The sequence below is a fragment of the Pan paniscus genome, chromosome 2, assembly GCF_029289425.2.
Source record: "Pan paniscus chromosome 2, NHGRI_mPanPan1-v2.0_pri, whole genome shotgun sequence".
Lineage (NCBI taxonomy): Eukaryota > Metazoa > Chordata > Mammalia > Primates > Hominidae > Pan > Pan paniscus.
In genome coordinates this window covers 112,731,874-112,752,079 of record NC_085926.1, presented here as the reverse complement: position 1 = coordinate 112,752,079, position 20,206 = coordinate 112,731,874, and the positions used below count along the sequence as shown (strand labels likewise).

At 34.8% G+C, this 20,206-nt stretch overlaps 1 protein-coding gene across 42 annotated transcripts in view; it reads left to right on the top strand.

The window, feature by feature from the left end:
* The window catches only part of ZBTB20 (zinc finger and BTB domain containing 20), an 830,234-nt gene that overhangs the window by 377,312 nt on the left and 432,716 nt on the right, over nucleotides 1-20,206 (top strand). For 3 of the 42 annotated variants that reach the window (XM_063602530.1, XM_063602542.1, XM_063602544.1), the window contains exon 1: nucleotides 720-11,325. The exons of 38 other annotated variants lie outside the window; for them this stretch is intronic. The gene's annotated coding sequence lies outside the window, so the exon portion shown is untranslated. Of the gene's footprint in view, nucleotides 1-719; nucleotides 11,326-20,206 lie in introns of those variants that run through there. One more of the 42 variants, XM_063602536.1, reaches the window with a different exon arrangement.

The window sequence follows — 20,206 nt, the reverse complement described above, 5'->3', positions numbered from 1 at the left end:
TTCACCATGTTGGCCAGGCTGGTCTTGAACTCCTGACCTCAGGTGATCTATACGAGTAAGTTCTTTAGTGGAGATTTGTGAGTTTTGGTGTACCCATCACCCAAGCAGCATACACTGCACCATATTTGCAGTCTTCTATCCCTCGCCCCCTTCCCACTCTTTCCTCCAAGACCCCAAAGTCCATTGCATCATTCTTGTTTTTTTGAGATGGAGTCTTGCTCTGTTGCCCAGGCTGGAGTGCAGTGTCATGATCTCAGCTCACTGCAGCCTCTGCCTTCCAGGTTAAAGTGATTCTCCTGCCTCAGGCTCTGGAGCACCTAGGATTACAGGTGCACACCACCATGCCCAGCTAATTTTTGTATTTTTATTAGAGACAGGGTTTCACCATGTTGGCCAGGCTGGTCTCAAACTCCTGACCTCAAGTGATCCACCCACCTCGTCCTCCCAAAGTTCTGGGATTACAGGTCTGAGCCACCGTGCCTAGCCCATTGCATCATTCCTATGCCTTTGCACCCTCATAGCTTAGCTCCCACATATCAGGAGAACATACAATGTTTGGTTTTCCATTCTGGAGTTACTTCACTTAGAATAATAGTCTCCAATCTCATCCAGGTCACTGCAAATGCTGTTAATTCATTCCTTTTTATGGCTGCATAGTATTCCATTATATATATATATATGCATTTTGGCACACAGTAAAACAAAGTATATTAGCTATTTAACAGGTGCAAATAGATATATTTGAAAGTATATTATCTATTTACCAGGTGCAAATAGATACATATGCATCAGATATATGCATATATATATGATGGAATAGTATGTATATAGTATATATGTATGATAGTGTGTGTATATAATATATATATGCACACCACAGTTTATCCACTCATTGATTGATGGGCATTTGGGTTGGCTCCATGATTTTGCAATTGTGAATTGTGCTGCTATAATATGTAGCAATTATAAGTGATTTGTCAACTTGTACTGTTACTAAATGCATGATTAACAATAAAACACAGGCTTAACTCAACGGTATTATTTTTCTAACAAAATGATTAATCGTACACTAGTCCCCACACATGGACATGTACTACATGCAAACATCATCCATAACATATGCAGTACACGTTCAAAAATATCTATTTGCACCTGTTAAATAGCTAATATACTTTCTGTTTTACTGTGTGCCAAAATAAAATTTTATCGTGAAAGAATAAGTGCTATGGGTATCAACTCATTTGAGGGTGTATTCTATTGTCCTCATTTCCAAAGTAAGACAACACATGTGCCTAAGCAAGCTATGTGTAATGAATACTTTTTGAGTACTGTGTAGCATGGTAGCAAAATTACTGGGTATCAGAACCTGTGAGTTCTAGCCTTTGCTCTACCACATGTTAGATTTGTGATATTAATGAAGTCATTTAATCGTTTGTAGCCTCTCTTCCCTCGCTTATGAAAAAAGGATAATTATATCTCTCCTATTTACTTTCCAGAGTTGATAGTCACATCAGATGAGCTAAATATACTTTAAGGCATTTGAAGATTATGAATTACTATGTGAAACATTATTATGTTTTAAACAAATATAAACAATTCCCATTAGTACAGTTAAGGCAAGGTCTGTTTCCTCTTACATATAGTCATTCAAACATTGAAATTAGTTTATTATTGTTTATTTGCTTTGTTGTATCTGTTGCAGAGTCTCCTTGTAATTTCCTATATGTCTGATGAGTTGCTAATCACAATATTAAATGGTGTTGGTTTTCAATGTTATTGTAAGTATTAGACTAATGTTCAAAATCAGGGCAGTATTATATATTAGTGCACTATCAAAGACAGTTAACAGGGAGTAATGTAGAATTAATGATTAAAACATGAAGAATTGCTACAATATTATATATATTGCTATATAATTTTATCTATTTTTATTAATTAAATAGTTATTGGTCAAGTCATATTTTTTATTGATCTAAATTCCAGGAACAATGAAGAGCCAGATCCTTAAGGGTTGACTTGGAGAGAAGGAACACCTTTTTATTTTTAATGTGTGTGTGTTTTTGCTTGGTTTGTTTTGTATCTCATTTCCATTTCTCCAAATCCCTATCCCCAACCATTTATTATGGCTTGGTCCAGATTCTAGAGCCAATGGTTTTTCATATTAAGCTAATGGATAATTAGATGGTGCAGGGATGAATTTCAGAGTTTATATAAGCCCTTTGAAAATGCATGCAAATATACTTTATATTTTATCTAAATGTATACTTTATATGTATTTGTAAATATGCTTTTTCTTTCTTCCCACCCCTTCTTTGGAGAGAAGGTTGATAAGTTTCATTTATTCTCAAAGGACCACATGAGATTAAAAACACTTGGAACTGTTGAGTTAGAGCTATTGGTACCAAAGTGAGCATCAGCTGGAGAAAGAAATTTTCCTTTTTTCCCCTTTTTCCCAACTATCCTACTTGTGTCCCAGACATTTGGATTGGGGTGGGAAGCAGAGAAGGAAGATTAGAGGGCCAGCCAGTGGGGAAAGGATGAGAAAATACCTCTATAATGGCTTTACCTTTTTTTTTCTTTCCTTCTTTCTTGCTTTTTAACTCACTTTTTTCTCCTTTCTCCCTCCCTCCTCCCTTTCTGTTTCCTTCCTCCCTTCCTTCCTTTCTCCCTCACTTCCTTTCTTCTGTCCTTCCATCTTTCCTCCCTTCATCTCTCCTTCTTCCTTTTTCTTTTCAATATTTCTCTTCATAAGGTAAAATTTAATCAAGGACTTTTAATTAAGGGCCCATTTTATTTTAGTGCTGTGGCATATTCCTTTACTCATCTGCTTCTCATCACTTGATGCTGATTTTATTCATTTTATCACCATGCCAGTTTTGAGAATATCCTACTCTGTTCTGCAGAAGTACTAGTGCTCTGCAGAAGTTATTTCTGTAATAGAAAATCCATAGAAATCAGTGGGAAAAAAGGTAGTATCTATGCAAAACCTATTCCTTATCTTCGTTTTTAACGTTTTGGGTCCCTACTTGAATATCATCATCTAAGCCAACATTTTTCCAATGAATAAAATAAAGAGACTAATTAATTTATGAATTATTTAAGATAGAAAATGGGTGAAATTAAGCTGTAATTCTTATATTTACTGATATAATTCAGTTACTTTAGATATGTGGACAAGACCATCTCCAACTTCTATAGAGAATTGAAAAAGAACTCAGGTTACATTTTTAACCATCTTGAACAAGAACATCCTATTACCAGAAAGAGGGAATAGCTCTCTTCACTTTTTCATTTCATCCAAGTATCTTTGTACCATTGTTTATTTTCTTTAGAGAGAATGAGTTTGGGAAAGAAAGAAAAAGGTGATTATGTTATCATGGATTTCTGTTGTCAGTTAAAAATGTTGCAAAGCAGTTTTCTTGTAGGGTTTGAATTTTCTGGTTGGATTGACTTGGCTGTCAAAAAGTCAAGTAGATCTTTCTTCTCCCAGATTAAATTGATAATTGGCTGAAATAAAATGTTAAGAACAATTAGTAGGGGTAGAATTTTAAAGCTATTTAACACAGCAAACAAACTTCATAGGGCTATTTTGTGTGTGTTTTTTTAAACTTCTCCAGGGAACACATTGTATAACGCTATAACTTCCTGTTCCATGAAGTATTTCTTCGTTGACCTACCTGCAGTAACAGCTTAGCTTATACACACACACACACACACACACACACACATTTCCATCCCACTATTGAATCCTTTTGAAGAAAAATCAAGGTACAGTCTCTTATTCATGCAAAAGCATTTAAGAGCACCTGTTTTAAAGATTAGAGCCTAATTCTTGCACTAGATGTTTTCAACTTCTCGTTTAAATATGGGAATGTTACTGTTTCTTGGCTTTCTTACCTGTCTACAGGCTTTTTTATCCGTTTCTGTGCCCATTTCAGATTGATAACACTCTCAATACCAGCTAGCCTTCTCATATTCCCTCTGCTGTTGTTTCTGCCCCTACCTTCTCTTACTCTTGCTTTGTTCAGTCCTCTCATGTTTCTCCATTCTTCATACTTAGAATTCTCTTTAACTTCTCATCTGGACGAATGCCTTTTAATTTTTATGTAGATTCAAACCCCATTTATTAGTAGTTTTCTTCTAAGTAGACAACCTCTTCTTTACCCAGAACTTCTCTTTGTAACCGTTTCATCCATATTAGGCTGTGTATTTTAAACAAACAAATAAAAATAAGTTGATATTTATCTTCCTTCTTAGTCAAAATGCTTCTTGGAGGTTGGGGACTCTTTCTTTGACGTGTTCTGTAGAGTATATTTCAGTTTGTCTTTTTAGTAAAGATGGCAACATCTCATTGGATTAGGAAAAACTGAAAACCACATGTTCCATGTAAAGAAATCATTTATTGTTTCGATGTTTGTGCCACTCAAACACTGAATGCTTTATTTCTGCAAAAGCATATTGATTCGTTTTCTGCAGTGAATCTTATATTTTTCAACCTTGTTAAACAATATATTCTGAACTTGATTTAGTCTTTACATGATGATTTCCTGATAATCATTATTGTATTAGTTTCCTAGGGCTGCCATAATAGAATATCATAAATTGGGTTGTTTAAACAACAGAGATTTATTGGATCACAGTTCTGGAGGCAAGAAGTCTGAGATCAAGCTATTAGAAGGGATGGTTCCTTATGAGGGTTGTGGGAGGGAATCTGTTTCATGCCTCTTGCTTAGTTTCTGGAGTTTATGGCAATCGTTGGAATTCCTTGACCTGTAAGGCATCTCCCTGATTTCTGCCTTCATCTTTAATATAGGATTCTCCCAGTGTATGTGTGCCCATGTCCAAATTTCCCCTTTCTCTACAGGCATAAGTCATACTTGAGTAGAGACCCACCTTACTCCATTACGACTGCATCTTAATTAGGGACCCTATTTCCAAATATGGTCATTTTCTGAGATACTTGGGGTTAGAAATTTAACATATGAATTTTGGGAGGACACAATTAAACCCATAATAATTATGAACACTATTTTTTGTGCAGAGCTTTACCACAATGATTTCTGCAGGACTCAATAATAGAGATGTTTGCAAGCTGTACATAGTTCTTAGCTTTGCATACTTTTATTTCTCCCTCACCTCCTCTGTCTCCTCTTCATTCTGAGATAGAGCCATCATTTCTTACAGATATCATTGTACTTTCTTCCGAAAGTGCTTTCTTCCCATGTAATATGAATGGAGGGTCCAGATTACTGGTGTTACTGTGTATTAAAGAAGAATAAATTGGTTCCAAGTTAAAGTCTCCTTGGTAAGTAATGATGTATTTGGGCAACAGCGTGTACCTTATGGCATTTCTTTTCATTTCCCAAGGGCTCTATTTTCCCTCTTCTGGGTTTTTGACTGTGTTAACTTGAGATAACCCTATAAATGAATATAAGATTGCTGGATACTAAGGTACCAATATATTATTTTCTCCTTACAGAAAACTAAAGAAATATATCTCATAGAAATACTAGAAATTGGTGATCTTGTTTACTAATTGCTCAAGATTTTGCTCACTGATATAGGAAAATCACAGTTCCCTTTTGGATACTATAAGATGTGAAATTGGATTTTTACAGTGTCTGTTAGACTTCCATCATTCAATAAACATAATACTAGAGCAGAATTGAGTTGAAATCAAATGTTGTGAGTGGGTAAGGTAATGTGCACATCCAGTTCTCAGCAGGTGGTTCTAAGCAGGATGCGGGGCCTGCACCCCAAGCTGCTAACCTATCAAGGGTAGCCCATGTGGTTCTGAGGGCACCGTGCTGATGAGCACCCACTGTGGTTCTGATTTTGGCAGCCACGGCTGAATCGGGTCTTTGATCTTTGGAGTGACTTCTGCCACAGTGAGCATATCTGTTTGTTTTGCCCCTCCCTTTGGTCATTATTCCAACCTGGCAGTACAGGACAAAAAAAAAAAAAAAAAAGAGAGAGAGAGAGAGAGGTAGAAGGGGGTTGTGAGAGGATACTTCAGGAACACGGCTGTACCAAGTATGAAAAAGCTGCTTAAAAATTCTGGCTCTGAAAGCTCATGCATAACATTTTTGCTGACTCATTAATGAATACATTTTATTTCATGTGTCATCCAACAGCCTGCTAAAAATCACTTTCTCTGATTATATTTTCTCATTACTGGGGTTTTGAATCCATCATAAAATGCAGCCAGCCACACAAAGAAAAGGCAGTCCTGCTCCCTGTCTTTTAATAGTCTTCCTTCATAAGTGTCTGAATATGCTTGAAAACATTTACTTCTTACGCTTTGATATTTTAAAATCAATTCCTCTAATATATTTGAAAATCAGCTTCAGAGGTTTGATTACATTTTAATTTTATTTATTTATTTTTAATTGAAAAATAATTATGTATTTTTATGGGGTACAATGTGATATTTTGATCTGTGTATGCATTTTAGGAATATTTAATCAAGCCAGTTAATATATTCATCACCTCACTTGCATGTATGACATTTTGTTGAAATCTTTCAACAGATTTTGTAATAATCTCTATTTATTCCAATATACTGTTTAATGAAAAACATAAAGATGACTATTCTCATTTTATAGCTGAAAATAATGGAGACACTGAGGTACTATATATGCTATTTAAGGTTGTAGAAGAGTTAATGTCATTCTAACAATTTAAGTTTTCATTCTTATATTTGGGGATTTCTATATTCTATGTTCTATGCATATGTTCTATGCAATGATCAAAACACTTGATCCACATTATCTTAATAATATCATTGAGGTATCATAGATAAAAAGTAAACTGAGACATAGAAAGGCATTAAATTACTTGTAGCAAATCTCATAGCAAGGTCACAGGGAAGCTGATACAATCTTGGACTTCTTCTTATGGACTAGCCATGACTAGTTTTCTGACAAGAAACATTTTTCTCCTTTTGAGAATGTGAAGGTCGAAGATTTCCACTGAGAAAGCAATGCCTTAAAGTACTCTGAGAAAACTTTAGATTTTTAACTCTCAACCAAATATACAGCCCATTATATTGATCATCACTTAACAAGTTTAAAATACGTGAGTTCTAAACTTCTTGTTTAGAAAAACTGGGATTAAATCACCTTTTCATTCCTTCATTATCTAGGTCTCACTAAGTAAAACATTTTAAGGTGTCAGGTATTTATATAACATATGTGAAAATATATAAGTTTAGGAATTGGAATGTATGTGGAATTTATTTGGGAAAAATAGCATCTACTTTGAAATGTGTCTGTCATAACTTCTGTTTGTCATCATTTTCAATTAGAAGACAAGGTTTTCCTATATAAGGCTAGAAACTCAGACAGCCAGTAAGGAAGGAGGGACCAAACAGGCTAAAATTTTACTAAGTTGTAACCAATCCAGGTATCATGAAGAAAGAGTACGTGAAGTTGTCTTCTATACTTTTAACTTCTATGAATTAGGATTTTCATTTGAGAAATAAACAGATTCTAGAACGCCCTGGCTTCCCAGGAGGTGCCACTAGGTTAGTATGGCTCAGACGGATGCTCATTAACTCATCTGCTGGTTTTCCCATACAAAATATCTCAGCCAATATCCATAGAATAAACACCAATAATTGAGGGTCCAGGCAGTCCTTTATCCCAAATCAGAAACTTTACTTACACACACAAGCAAATGAAGAGAGCCTCCTTGCAGCTCCTCCATAAAGAAATACCACCATTTCATCTAGAACCAGCTTTATCACCAAAAATAAATGTTCTGTTTCATGGATGTTTGTGCCATAGTTTAGGTCAAGAATTATGGGTGGCTGGACTTAGTCAATGTCAAGAGAGAAGAAAGAATGTGGAGAGGGCATCAGAGTGCCCGGAGTTGGCAAATGCTGGCAGTTAGCTGTAAAGTTAGCAGCATGGGATTATTTGAAAAGAGCATATGATTATACTGAGTGGTGGCTTCCCCAGTGAGTACCAAATAAGCTTTTTCATCTACATTAAATACAATGTAATATTGTATTAATCACTTGGAAAAACAAGAATTTTTTCTATTATTAACTGGTGAGTTCCTGTGTCATCTATCTCTATTTTGTCTGTCAGCTCTGCTTTCTTAAACACAACCAGTTCAACTATATTATTAACATCTTCAAAGGAAAACCCTCCCAGACTACCAAGGCTAATTTGCTTTAGTTAAGATTTATTTACATTTATTGTCTAAGATAGGCTTCAATAATATATGGTCATTTGGTCCAGAAACAGTAAGTCTTAGTTGTATGTGGTAATCTTTAACTCTGAATACTTCAAATGCCCTATATTTTACACCTATTCTGGGCTAGATTTTGTGCTATGCACATTAAGCATATCATTTTCTTTCTTTTCTTTTTTTTTTTTTTTTGAGATGGAGTCTGGCTCTGTCACCCAGGCCAGAGTGCAGTGGCATGATCTCGGCTCACTGGAACCTCCATCTCCCAGGTTCAGGCGATTCTCCTACCTCAGCCCCCCAAGTAGATGGGATTACAGCTTTCTGCCACCACCCCAGCTAGTTTTTGTATTTTTATTAGAGACAGGATTTCACCATGTTGGCCAGGCTGGTCTCGAACTCCTGACTTCAGGTGATCCACCCAGCTCAGCCTCCCAAAGTGCTGGGAATACAGTCTTGAGCCACCGTGCCCGGACTTATTTTCTTTAATTTTCACAACATAAACATTACTTGTGACTGTGTAACTATAAAGTAATAAATCTGATTTTTGGTGGACATTAGTTGCCCTGGTCTCATTGTGTAGAATGAATTCACATAGTGTATATCTAGCTTCTCTACTTGTGAGTTTCATAATATACTAAATGGAGGTGGTAATAGTACCTAACATATAATGTTACTGTGGGAATTAAATGAGATACTATATGTAAAGTCCTTAGATTAGTCCCTAGCATATAGTCAGCACTCAATGAATGTTAACTATTATTATGTGTAAGCATTGTGGGAATAAAAATCAAACATTTACTGATAAGTGCTCAGTATATAGTAGGAGCTCAATACATACATATTTAATGAATTAATAAACTATGTAAATTCTTTAAATGGCTAGATGTTACTGATCTATGGTAAATAGTATTCTGGCTGTTGCCTTACACTGTTAAATATAATATAAAGCAAAATGTTAAATAACACCAAGAGTTCTGTATAGTTTCTAGGAGTATTTACTATCTATGAAAGAGCTTTTTGGGGGTTTAGGAGTATTATGTCCTTTCTCATTTAACATTTGCACTCTTAGTCCCATATAGCATGTGCTATCTGACTAGAGGTAGATGTGTGACCACAAAATGGACATAGATTTTTCCCGTGCCTTTAACAGTCATGCAGATATGATTTATCTTATGGTACAGTGAAAACAGAAGCAGTACAAGCCTGCCCATAGTAAAAGAAGATAAATAGGCAAGAAAACACAGAAAGGCAGTGTGTGTCAAGCATGTTTCATGTTTGCCTCAGAGAACTGAAACACACAAAGTGAGAAAGACATGTATGTTACTATGTGCCAGTGCTAGAGATGCTGCATGCTTTTTTGATGATATCAAGACATTATAGTTTTGGGGAACATTTGTTTCTTAATAAATTTATTTTTAAATCCTGCAATATTTACCATCTGAAACATTTATCTGAAATTGTCATGTATTAAATCCCATCTTTTCTAGAACTGGTGCTCTGCTTCTAGTAACAGTTTGAGAAAGAGTTCAAAGGTTTGCCTCTCCCTAGAATGTTCTTCTCACCACTGGTACTTCTACCCAACCTTTACAAATAGTTGATGCATCACTTCTAGGAGGCCCATCCTATATGTTTATGTATATTTGTGTCATTGCTCTGGCTATATTGTATTACAGTTTTCAGTTGAGATGTGTGTTTTCTCTTTTAGAGTCTGGTGACTAAATTGTGAGCTTCTTGAATAACGAGGCTGTGCTTTACTTATCTCCAATATTATTCAGTTCCTGAAATAGAGTAGATGCTCAATAAATATGTATCCAATAAATTAATAAATTTGCAGTCTCAAACACAGGTGTATATTCTTATATAAGATTAAGGACATTAATAAAATTTTTTTATTTGCATGTTCCTAAAGTGATTGTGAATCTTTGGAAATTGTTTATGAACATATTAATATATTTCTTAGTGCTCTAGTCACTTTGAGGGAAATTTTTTGATCTTTGAAAAACATATTTTTTAATCTCTGTATATTCTTTTTTACCCCGAGCATTACTTTTGCATAATGGACTCAAGTGTGTTGTCAATTACTGATTATTTGGTTGAGCCACACAGAAACTGTTAGAAATCCTTATTTTTATTTGCACACTATCTGTTTGGTGGCTTTGTTCAAGCCCATGGATTGTCAGTTAAATGGAAAAGTCTTACTTTCAAGCAAAATTCTCAGCATTTAATACAGTGTGTAGCATATATTTGGGAGTCAATAAATGTTCATAGAATGCATGAACAAATCAGTCATTGTTGCAAACTGATTTGAGGATGAGGTATGAGTTTTTTTTTTAAGGCTAAATGAAATGCCCAGTATCACATAGCAGGATAAGAGAAAATCTGACACTCATAACTCATACTTCTGTGTTTCCAGACTGTTACCCAAGCTCACTGAGAAGTGCAGTATATGTCTGATTTCTCAACTTCACCCTGCAGTAAACTTTTGCAATCCAGAGGCTAGAGACCTCTTTTGTGAATGTTGTCTGCCCAATGACTGTGTTGGCACCAGGGAGTCCCTAGCAGATAAAGTGGAGGAACATATGGTTTCCATCTGAATACAAATTGGTGGACATAACGTGGTAATTCAACTGAGATGTCCTCTATATTGTAAACTGAAAGAGTATGATTAGAGGTGTTTATAAACGGCATCTGAATTCCCCCACACCCCTCCCCATCCCCTTTCCACTGTAGTTTTATCTGTCTGAATCATAGCAATCTAGCCTCCCAGCCTCACTGCATTATTTGTGAAAATGGCCAGTGTGAGGAATTATTAATTAAAGCTAACAAATCACCCTGACGAGCTGTGCCCTGGCGTGGCTGAAGGTTGATTGGCGAAAGTGTTCTCCTTTGGAGAAAAGACTTTTTGTGCTCGTGACGCAGTCAGGGACGGATTATTGAATATGCAAGTTAGAAGAAAAATCACAGGACAAGCAAATTGAGTATTTACTGGCAAATAATTGCACTCTTAAGCTGTGGCTCTCTTCCTAAATTCTTAACATTCTCGAGGGTTAGAAAGAAACACAGAAAAATGCATCGGTACAGAGTACATTTCAAAAAAAATACATAGACCGATGTTTCAGACTTGTGCAGGTAAGTGTGATTGTGTGTGCATGGAAAGTGAAAGAACAAGGGAAAGCAAAGGAAAGATAAGGGAAAAAGCATAACTGTTAGTCTGGTGAGTTTTTAAAATCAACTTGTTTATTGGAGCTCAGCGTATTTCTAAGTTGGAAATTTAGTTTCAGTGCTGCATTTATTGTGAAAGTTAGAGACGTGAGAATGAGAGAGGATTTTCTCAAAGTTGTTTGTCTTTATTAGCAGAAGAATATGTTAATGTTTTGTCCCAATAGTAATTATAAATTTTGTTCAGATATTTGTGGATATATGTGTAAAATTATCACTTGATTTAAAGATCTTTAGTTATTTTCAACATTGTTGATTATGACACGTCATACAGTGTTTCGAACATATTTGGGTACAACTATTGCATTTATTTTTAAAAGTAAACACTGTTTTCGTTAGGACCAAGCTAATCCTTATTGAGAATTTCTAAAGGGACATTATAGTTTTGGAATACTTAAACTTCAGACGTCTATAATAACTAAAGTGTCCTTATTGTCAATTGTGTGGTCTTTTTATCTGTAATGTTAATCAGACTGCTAAGTTTTGTGGACATCGTAAGACAGGAGACACTAGTTTAGAGGTCTTTCAGGAATAAATTTAAATACATAGAAATATAAGTGTGCAAATGAAGGTTAATTCCATGTATAAAATATAGACATTAAGAAACAGAGATACTCTTACAAGTACAGCTAGGTTATGTGAGCAACATTACCAGAATATATATATCCATTGCAGATGAATTGCATATTCTGTGATAACCTGGAAAATGCGCTTTCATCGACAACAAACTGTTTTTGAAATGAAAGTAAGTGACTGGAAAAATAGTGCTTTTGGCTTTTAATAACTATGAAAAACATTGATTTAAAACAAAGGCATAATCATAATTTAAACTAAATTAACTAATTAATAATTTCAAGATGTTTTAACAATATAACATCTACATGATACTAGTAATAGGAATAATAATAAAAATGGAAAATCTGGTAATCACACAGAAATTAATCAGATGACTCTCATGTTTTAGAAAATCAGAATTTTAAAATATAAATAAATAAAACATATGTTGCCTTCTAATCTATTCCTTGAGCCAAGTAATGTTGTATTGGTTAGGATTTTTCTCTTACTATATCCTATGTTATTAAAAAATGTAATTTGTCTTGGTATAGGGAATAGAGCTCATAAGAAAGTTTAGAAAATATATTTTTTAAAGGTTTAATTCCCACTGGATCACATTCTGTCCTCAGATTTCAAGAGGCAGCCTCCTTAAAGTTTCTTGTGACTATTTGAGGGCAAAATTTGGTCCATTATTTAGAAATAGCAAAGGGGGCATTTAAAGCATATGTTCAGAGACTTAACCATCTGCCTGCTTTATTATGAATACCACAGAGTTATGAGAAATTGGAAAGACTCAAAAATTGAACCAGAGTTCTATGCAAGATTTTAAAAATACAGCACTCCGATTTTTAAAAAAATGTTTTGCAACCACCTACTTTTGCTAAGTATATCTTATTAGTCTTCTATGTAAGAATAGTATTATTCCACCTTTTTGACGTATGGTAAGTGAATGGCAAAGTATAGTTGAGTGACATGAACCTATAGAAAGTTAAGCATAATCCTTTCTCTCTGATTTAACCCACTAAATATGAGTACCTGTGGAGTTTTAGACTTGTCATCAGTGAAACTCACAGTGACTTAGAGAAACATTATAAAATGGTGACTGCTGGAACAAAAATGAAGTCCAGCTGCTAGTTTCTGGACTGTCTACAAATGAGTTGCAAGAGACATGCGGAGGCCAGACTAAAGAGCCCTTCTGTAATCCAACTGTGATGTAATGAAAGTATGAATCAGCTATTGGTTGCCCATGCTGAGGGGGAAAAGCAACAAAATATTTTTTTAAAGTGCAAATTGACATTATTCCCAGGTGGTACTGTATTCCTTTGGTATCTGGAAGGATATGAGATTCAGAAATTAATAAAAGAACAAAAATCATACTTAAGTCCCAAGCATAATAATATTTCACCTAGAGTGGTCGTATAAGGACATATCAATATGAATATAATTGTTAAAATGTCTAATACTCGATTAGAGTTCTTCCACATTACCTGAGTTTTACTAGAATCAGACTGAGACTGGCTGGATCATTCTCAGAGGAAAATATGCAAAGTAGACTAAACTTAGCCTGAATACAAGTTTTTGGTGTTGAGATGACTATCACTCTTTGTTGCTTAATGAAAAGTATTTACTTAAAAGAAAATAATACTGGAAGCAAAGGACTGAAATATTTGGTTTGAAGACTCTAAGTAAAAAATGTATGTGTATGTATCATGTATACTTCTATATTTGTTTACATAAAAATGTTTTCAGGAATATACACTTTATTAGGCTGATTAAGCCAAAACTTTTTTGTGTGTGTAATCGAAAGACTGAACACAAAAATTTTAAAACAGAACTGAAAGATGTCAGTCAGAACTGAATTAATGACCTGGGGCTGAAAATACCTATGTCAAATTTCATATGGATTTTTTCATGGTGGTATTTTAATTTTATATCTCCCTAAATGGAAGTGCTGCAGTCAAGTGAATCTATAGCCCAAAGAATAATGAAATATGTCAATTATTTTAGGTGGTTAGTTTTTATTTTTTATTTTGAGTACATGTGATGTAAATACCAAATACACATACATACATATGTTTTTGTTTTATTTGTCTTATTTACTATTTATTGCACCAGTAAGGGAATTAAAATGGCTGACAATGAAAAAATAAACATAAATACATGATTGCAGCAAAATACATGAATTAGAAATAGGTAAGAGAAATAAAACAATAAAGGAAAGGATATAAAAATGGAGTTAGAAGTGAGGTCAGCATAAAACTATATTCAATGAAGTGCTATACAGTTGCCTTTAAACTTTCTTGCAGCAAAGTTAAAGAGAAAAGCTTGTTACACAGTTTGTAACATCCATAAGCATAAGAAAATAATTTTCATTATTCGTCTTGAAAATGGCTCTTGAAAACAGCTCTTAGTTCTCCAAGAAATCAATGCTAAAGCAACTCCCGCTGTAAAGAATTGAAGGCTGCAGATACCTAAAGGTCAGGTCAGAAGCAGAAGCAGTACCTTCCCTGGGACATGGATGTGGAAGTAGACCAAAGTAATCCCCTTTTAATCCCAGGGCATGTGTTTCTAGAGAGAGAGAGAAAAAAAGGACACCATTAACGCAGTAATGTTGGCAAGCTAAAAATGTGTGGAAAGTAGGGAGTTAAAGGGGGAATTTAAAAAAATTATTTCATGTAAATAAATACATATATATTTTAGCAGCAAATCAAAGATTTAGAAGGCACTCGCTTTTAACCATTAAAACGTGTTATCAAATAAACCTCTTGAATCAATGTTGCTTTCCTAAATTGTTCATAAAACACTTCTGTACTGCTGCCATTCTTCCTCCACTTTTACTTTAAGCAGATTGTCAGTCTCTTTGAAGTTTTAAAAAGAGTCATTTCTGGCTTGAAATATTTCTTGCCCTTATGTCCTCCCTTGGTTCATTTTGAGAAGTCTTAGCAAATTGCCTATTCTTTTCACAGGTAATTTTGATAGTTAAGTCACATTTAATAGGCTAGTCTCTTCTCTTCGTATTGAAAAGGTGAACTGTATAGATTTATTATTATATTACCTTGTAGCCTAGTCCATGGTAAGTAGTCCAAGGACCAACTGTATCAGGATTACCTAGGGATTACCTATATCAGGATTATCTAGAGCACCTGTTAAAATGGAGATTCCTGAACCCCATTCCAGAATTTCTAAATCAGAAGCTCTGAGAATGTAGCCTGGATCTGCAGTTTAGGAAACTGCCCAGGTTAGTTGTGCATAATAAAGTTTGAAGTCCACTATTTTAAAATTGTGACTTTAAACATTTCTAGTATATGAGCATAAAATAGTAGGATTTCTCTACAACAATCAATGAGGGTTTATTATACTGTATTAACACTAACTAAAACACTAATACATACTCAATAATATGTGATTGCCTGCTCATAAATCTAGAAACACCTAGATTAGACAAAACTCTGAATTTGTTTGAACCCCTTTAAGCCATATCTCACCATTTTAAAAATATTATTTAATTTTTAAGCTATCATTTATTAAGAACTACTATATACAAAGTCATATGTTGAGTCTGGGCACTAGAGATAAAAAGATGAATAAAAGAGTTTCTTGTCTGAAAAAACTCATAACTAGAATAATTATGTTATTACTAGGATATTTTCTTATCCATACTAGGATAACTATGAATTGCCACATAATCTACTCTTTAAGTAAAACTCAAGGTTCCATATGGTATTATATCACTAAGTATACAGTTGTTGGTAGCAATTTTATAGAATAGGACCCTACTACAATTTGGAAGCTGCAAAACATAAGAAAACCCTGTAGGGTCTTCCTCCTCCCCACAGTGTGAGATTTTATCTCCTAAAACTAGGATGAGAGGGTATCATGGGGTCCTCCTGATTCCATTTCTCTCATCATTAATCAGTGATTTGTTACCAGGATCCTTTTTGGGAAGAGAAGAGAAATGTGTGTGAGTGAATATACCAGACATTCTGAGAACTTGCATGTCTCTTTCTCCCCTTCCCTTCTGGTGGCTCAGCTGGCCTGTAAAAGATGCTGGAGCCTAAATGGCAGCGGCCTCCCCAGTTCGCAGGTGAGGCACAGTATGAAGGGGCCCAAGCACCTCTCACGTGGCACTCTTTGCTCCACAAGTTACAGCAGTGCCAGAAATTGAGTATCAACAGGCTAGAAAGGATGTATTGCACATAAAGGAATTAATTAGGTAGTGGTCTGAGGAACATGATAAGAGCTTGCAGTTTCATTGGTGATTGAAGTTTTCCTGGAAACCTTTTGGGAACACCTTTCCCCTTTGTTTCCAGAAAAATATAAGAAATACAGTGGAAACATCTATACCTTTTTCCTTCTTTTCAACATATATTTATTGAGGATGTAATGCCATGCCTTCTTTTAGGGACTAGGGGTACTGTAGTGAATAAAATAAAGTTAGTACTTTCATGAAGTTTATATTATAATGGGGTAGGAAAGGAATAAAATTACTAAATATAAAATATAAATGTGGCTGGGTGTGGTAGCTCACGCCTGTAATCTCAGCACTTTGGAAGGCCAAGGCGGGCAGATCACCTGAGGTCAGGAGTTTGAGACCAGCCTGGCCATCATGGCAAAACCCCGTCTCTATTAAAAATGCAAAATTAGCTGGGCGTGGTAGCACATGCCTGTAATCAAAGCTGCTTGGGTGGCTGAAGCAGGAAAATCACTTGAACTCGGGAGGCGGAGGTTGCAGTGAGCTGAGATCGCGCCGTTGCACTCCAGCCTGGGGAGCAAAGCGGAACTCCATCTCAAAAAAAAAAAGTGTGTGTGTATATGTGTATATATATATATACATGTATGTGTGTATATATATACATACATGTATACATATATACATTATATATACAGGTATACATCTATACATTATATATACAGGTATACATCTATACATTATATATACAGGTATACATATATACATTATATATACAGGTATACATATATACATTATATACAGGTATACATATATACATTATATATATATAAAATATGCTTCATTTTTTAGAAATTGCCTCCTGTGTTCCCCATTACTTCTAATTATCCTCATATTATTTCATAATGTGTATGTGTGTGTGTGCGTGTATTCCTTGATGCATTTGTAAAATCCTCCAGAGAATAGACCAGTAAATTCAAGACACTTCTTGTGGGAAACTTCTTTCCATGGGGACCTGCACATAATGTAAGGGGAGAAACAAATCATCTGCAAATACCAAGAGTGTGCATTGTCAACCCTAAAATAATTCTTTTTCATCTTTTGTGCTTGTTCTGGTGTATGTGTGTTCTGGGTTTTTTCATTGAACTGAGTGGTAGGCACTCAAGATGCTTAGAGCTCTAAGAGGTAGATAAGTAATGGGGTCAATCTTCAAGGGACTTCACATAAAGCAGAGAAGACTGATAATTAACAATAGTATGTGGCCTTCATAAGGTTCTGAGGCAGACAGAGTAAGGAGTACTGTCCTTCAAAAGGTCAGAGAGTAGAGCAACAGGAAAGGCTTCCCAGCAGGAGTTATGTTTTAACTGAGACTAACAACCTAATTGTAAAACAAAACAAAAACATTTTTTAAGTAAAGTCCTGAATTTCCCCTTGATCACCTAAGTAATGTGCCCATGTTGAAAATATTTCTGACAATAGGAAAAAGTATTTTTTAAAGAAAGTAAAATCACCACTTAGAGAAACTATTGTTAACATTCATCAGATACTTTTTTGAGCACGTATTATGTCCTAAGGTTATGCCAACCGGCTACAGCTTCTCAGAAGGGAGCATTTTAATTGGCAGATAGTGTGAATAGCACTAACTCAAACCTTAACTCATTTCAGCTGTCTTCAGATTTGGCTTACAGACCAAATGGGCCCCAACCCTAATAAGGTAGATAAAACAACACAAATGGAGTATTCTCTTGAACAAACACCATAGCACCTGCTATATCCCCCACCTAGAGTAGATGCGAGAGTCAGATTCCTTGGGTTCCAATCCTGACTTGTACCTCTTTTCTATCTGTGTGATCTTTACCAAATTATTGGATTTCTATATCTCAATGTGCTTTTCTGTTAAATTGGATTTACGGTACTTACCTCATGTAATATTTTGAGAAATTAATAAGATAATACATGTAAAGTGCTAATCACAGTACCTGGCACATAGTAGAGTTCAATAAATGCTATCTATTATTTATTGGTGATTACTAGTATTATTACTACTATTACAGTTATTTTTATTACCAGAGAAACTTGCTGAAAATATATTTTGTCCAGTACAACTCCATTATTATTACTAACAAAACAATTCAAAACACATTTCTTACTGAGAGTGGGTCAGAGATATTATCTTTCCAACACACATTAAGAATCTGGATTTTATAGATGAAAATTGTAATACGATTTAGCTCAGTAGATAAATGACATTATGTGGACTAAATTTCTGTTTCTAGATAGAAATAATGTCTAAATGTGCCTTAAATGCCCTTCATGTCACATATTTTGTTGCAACAATTTGTGATTAACTTGGTTTGTTTTATTAAAAGAAACTTGTAAATCCAACGCTCTTATGTTTTCCAGATAGTGCCACCTTTCTTTATTCAATCAGTGATGGAAAATGATAAGAAATACAGTTTTACCTAAAGAGGGTATTTTCAGGAAGGAAGAGATTCTAATGGTCAGATCTGTGATTTAGCATAATAGCAAACAAAGATAACTATCCTAGCAGGTGCCACATAGTAGGTGACTAAAGAATCTTTATTGAATTGAAGTATATTTTGTAAGAAAAAGCATACGTCAATCCAGGTGTTATGTGGAAGTTTAAGTGATTTTAAGAGAATGCACAAATTATATGCTCGTGGACAAGTTACTTTTTGTGACTAAATCTTCAAATGGAAAATAAACCAATAATATCTTCATTACATGGTGGGTGTGTATAGTCCTTGGTAGAGTTCTTGGAACATAATAGGTACTTGATAACTGATACCTGCTAACAACAGAAATAACCACAACAATAATAACACATAAAAGTCCTGTGTGTAATGGCTATAAGCTCATTAATATGTAACACATATGATTTGTATGTATTGATATATAAATAATAACATTTTAAATTGCTTTGCTAATGTTTGACACACAGTAGGAACTTGGTGTAAATTTGATCTATTTAAATACCCTCATAAAAAGAGTGCTTTAGTTATTTTAGTTAAATGAAAATGCAGTTCAAAAATCTAAAACTAACTTAATCCTTTGGAAAATGACAATAAAAGCAAAAGCTACCTAAGGATGTCTTACTGAAATGGTCAAATAATTTGGGCTCAATGCAAATGAATAGCAGGAATACCACTCTACTTCAAAGAGTAGACAAAGGGAATTAACTTGGAAAACTCTTAGGTGACCCCTATTTTGAATCTTATTAATTGGAAGCATTTTAAAGCTCAAAAGGCTGTTATTGCTAGTTACAGTGGTAGCTACATATGGAAAATGGCTGCAGAGATTCACAATACAAAAATAGTCCATTGCTAAATTCAAAATTCTGTTAATGTCACAAACAGTGGGACGTGAAACACAAATGAATTGTGATGACAGTTGAGTACCAAGCTGCCTATTTTTTCCCCCTCAGAGCTGCCCATATTTGGCTTTGTATTTTCCTCAGTCCTGATTTAACCCATAAATATTTGTATTTTCTGCAGCTAGCCTCACCTTGGATCATACTACTTAAGCATTTTCTTCCTAAGTGTTTCTCAATTCCTAGGAATTCTGCTTTACTGCTTTTCTTCCTACAGATAAGCATTTTTAAATATTTCTTTACCTATTGCTTTAGAGTCAGATTTTGAATCTTTTTTCACCTACAGTCCGATGAGGCTCAATGTTGCTCTTTACTCTCCCATTTCTCCTCAGTGTTTAAAGTGTAACCTTCAGGCTAGGGCCTATTTCTTCTCCGTGTTGCTTTGACTTGGTACTTGCTGTCATCCTGATCATCTGCATTTATTTGCTACCATCATTTTTTAAAAACTGGTTTTTTAAATGTCACTCTTATCCTTTATGATAGAAGGTCTTTATGATCCGGATTTGGGGAGCAAGACTTATTTTATGAACCCACTAAACTCTCTTATAAATGCAGCAGTTCCACATAACCATAAGCTAGCTTGACCTTTGGGAAATGTCATTAAAAAATCTCTAAAGAGTATTGCTAAAATGACCAAATTATTTAGGCTTAATAGA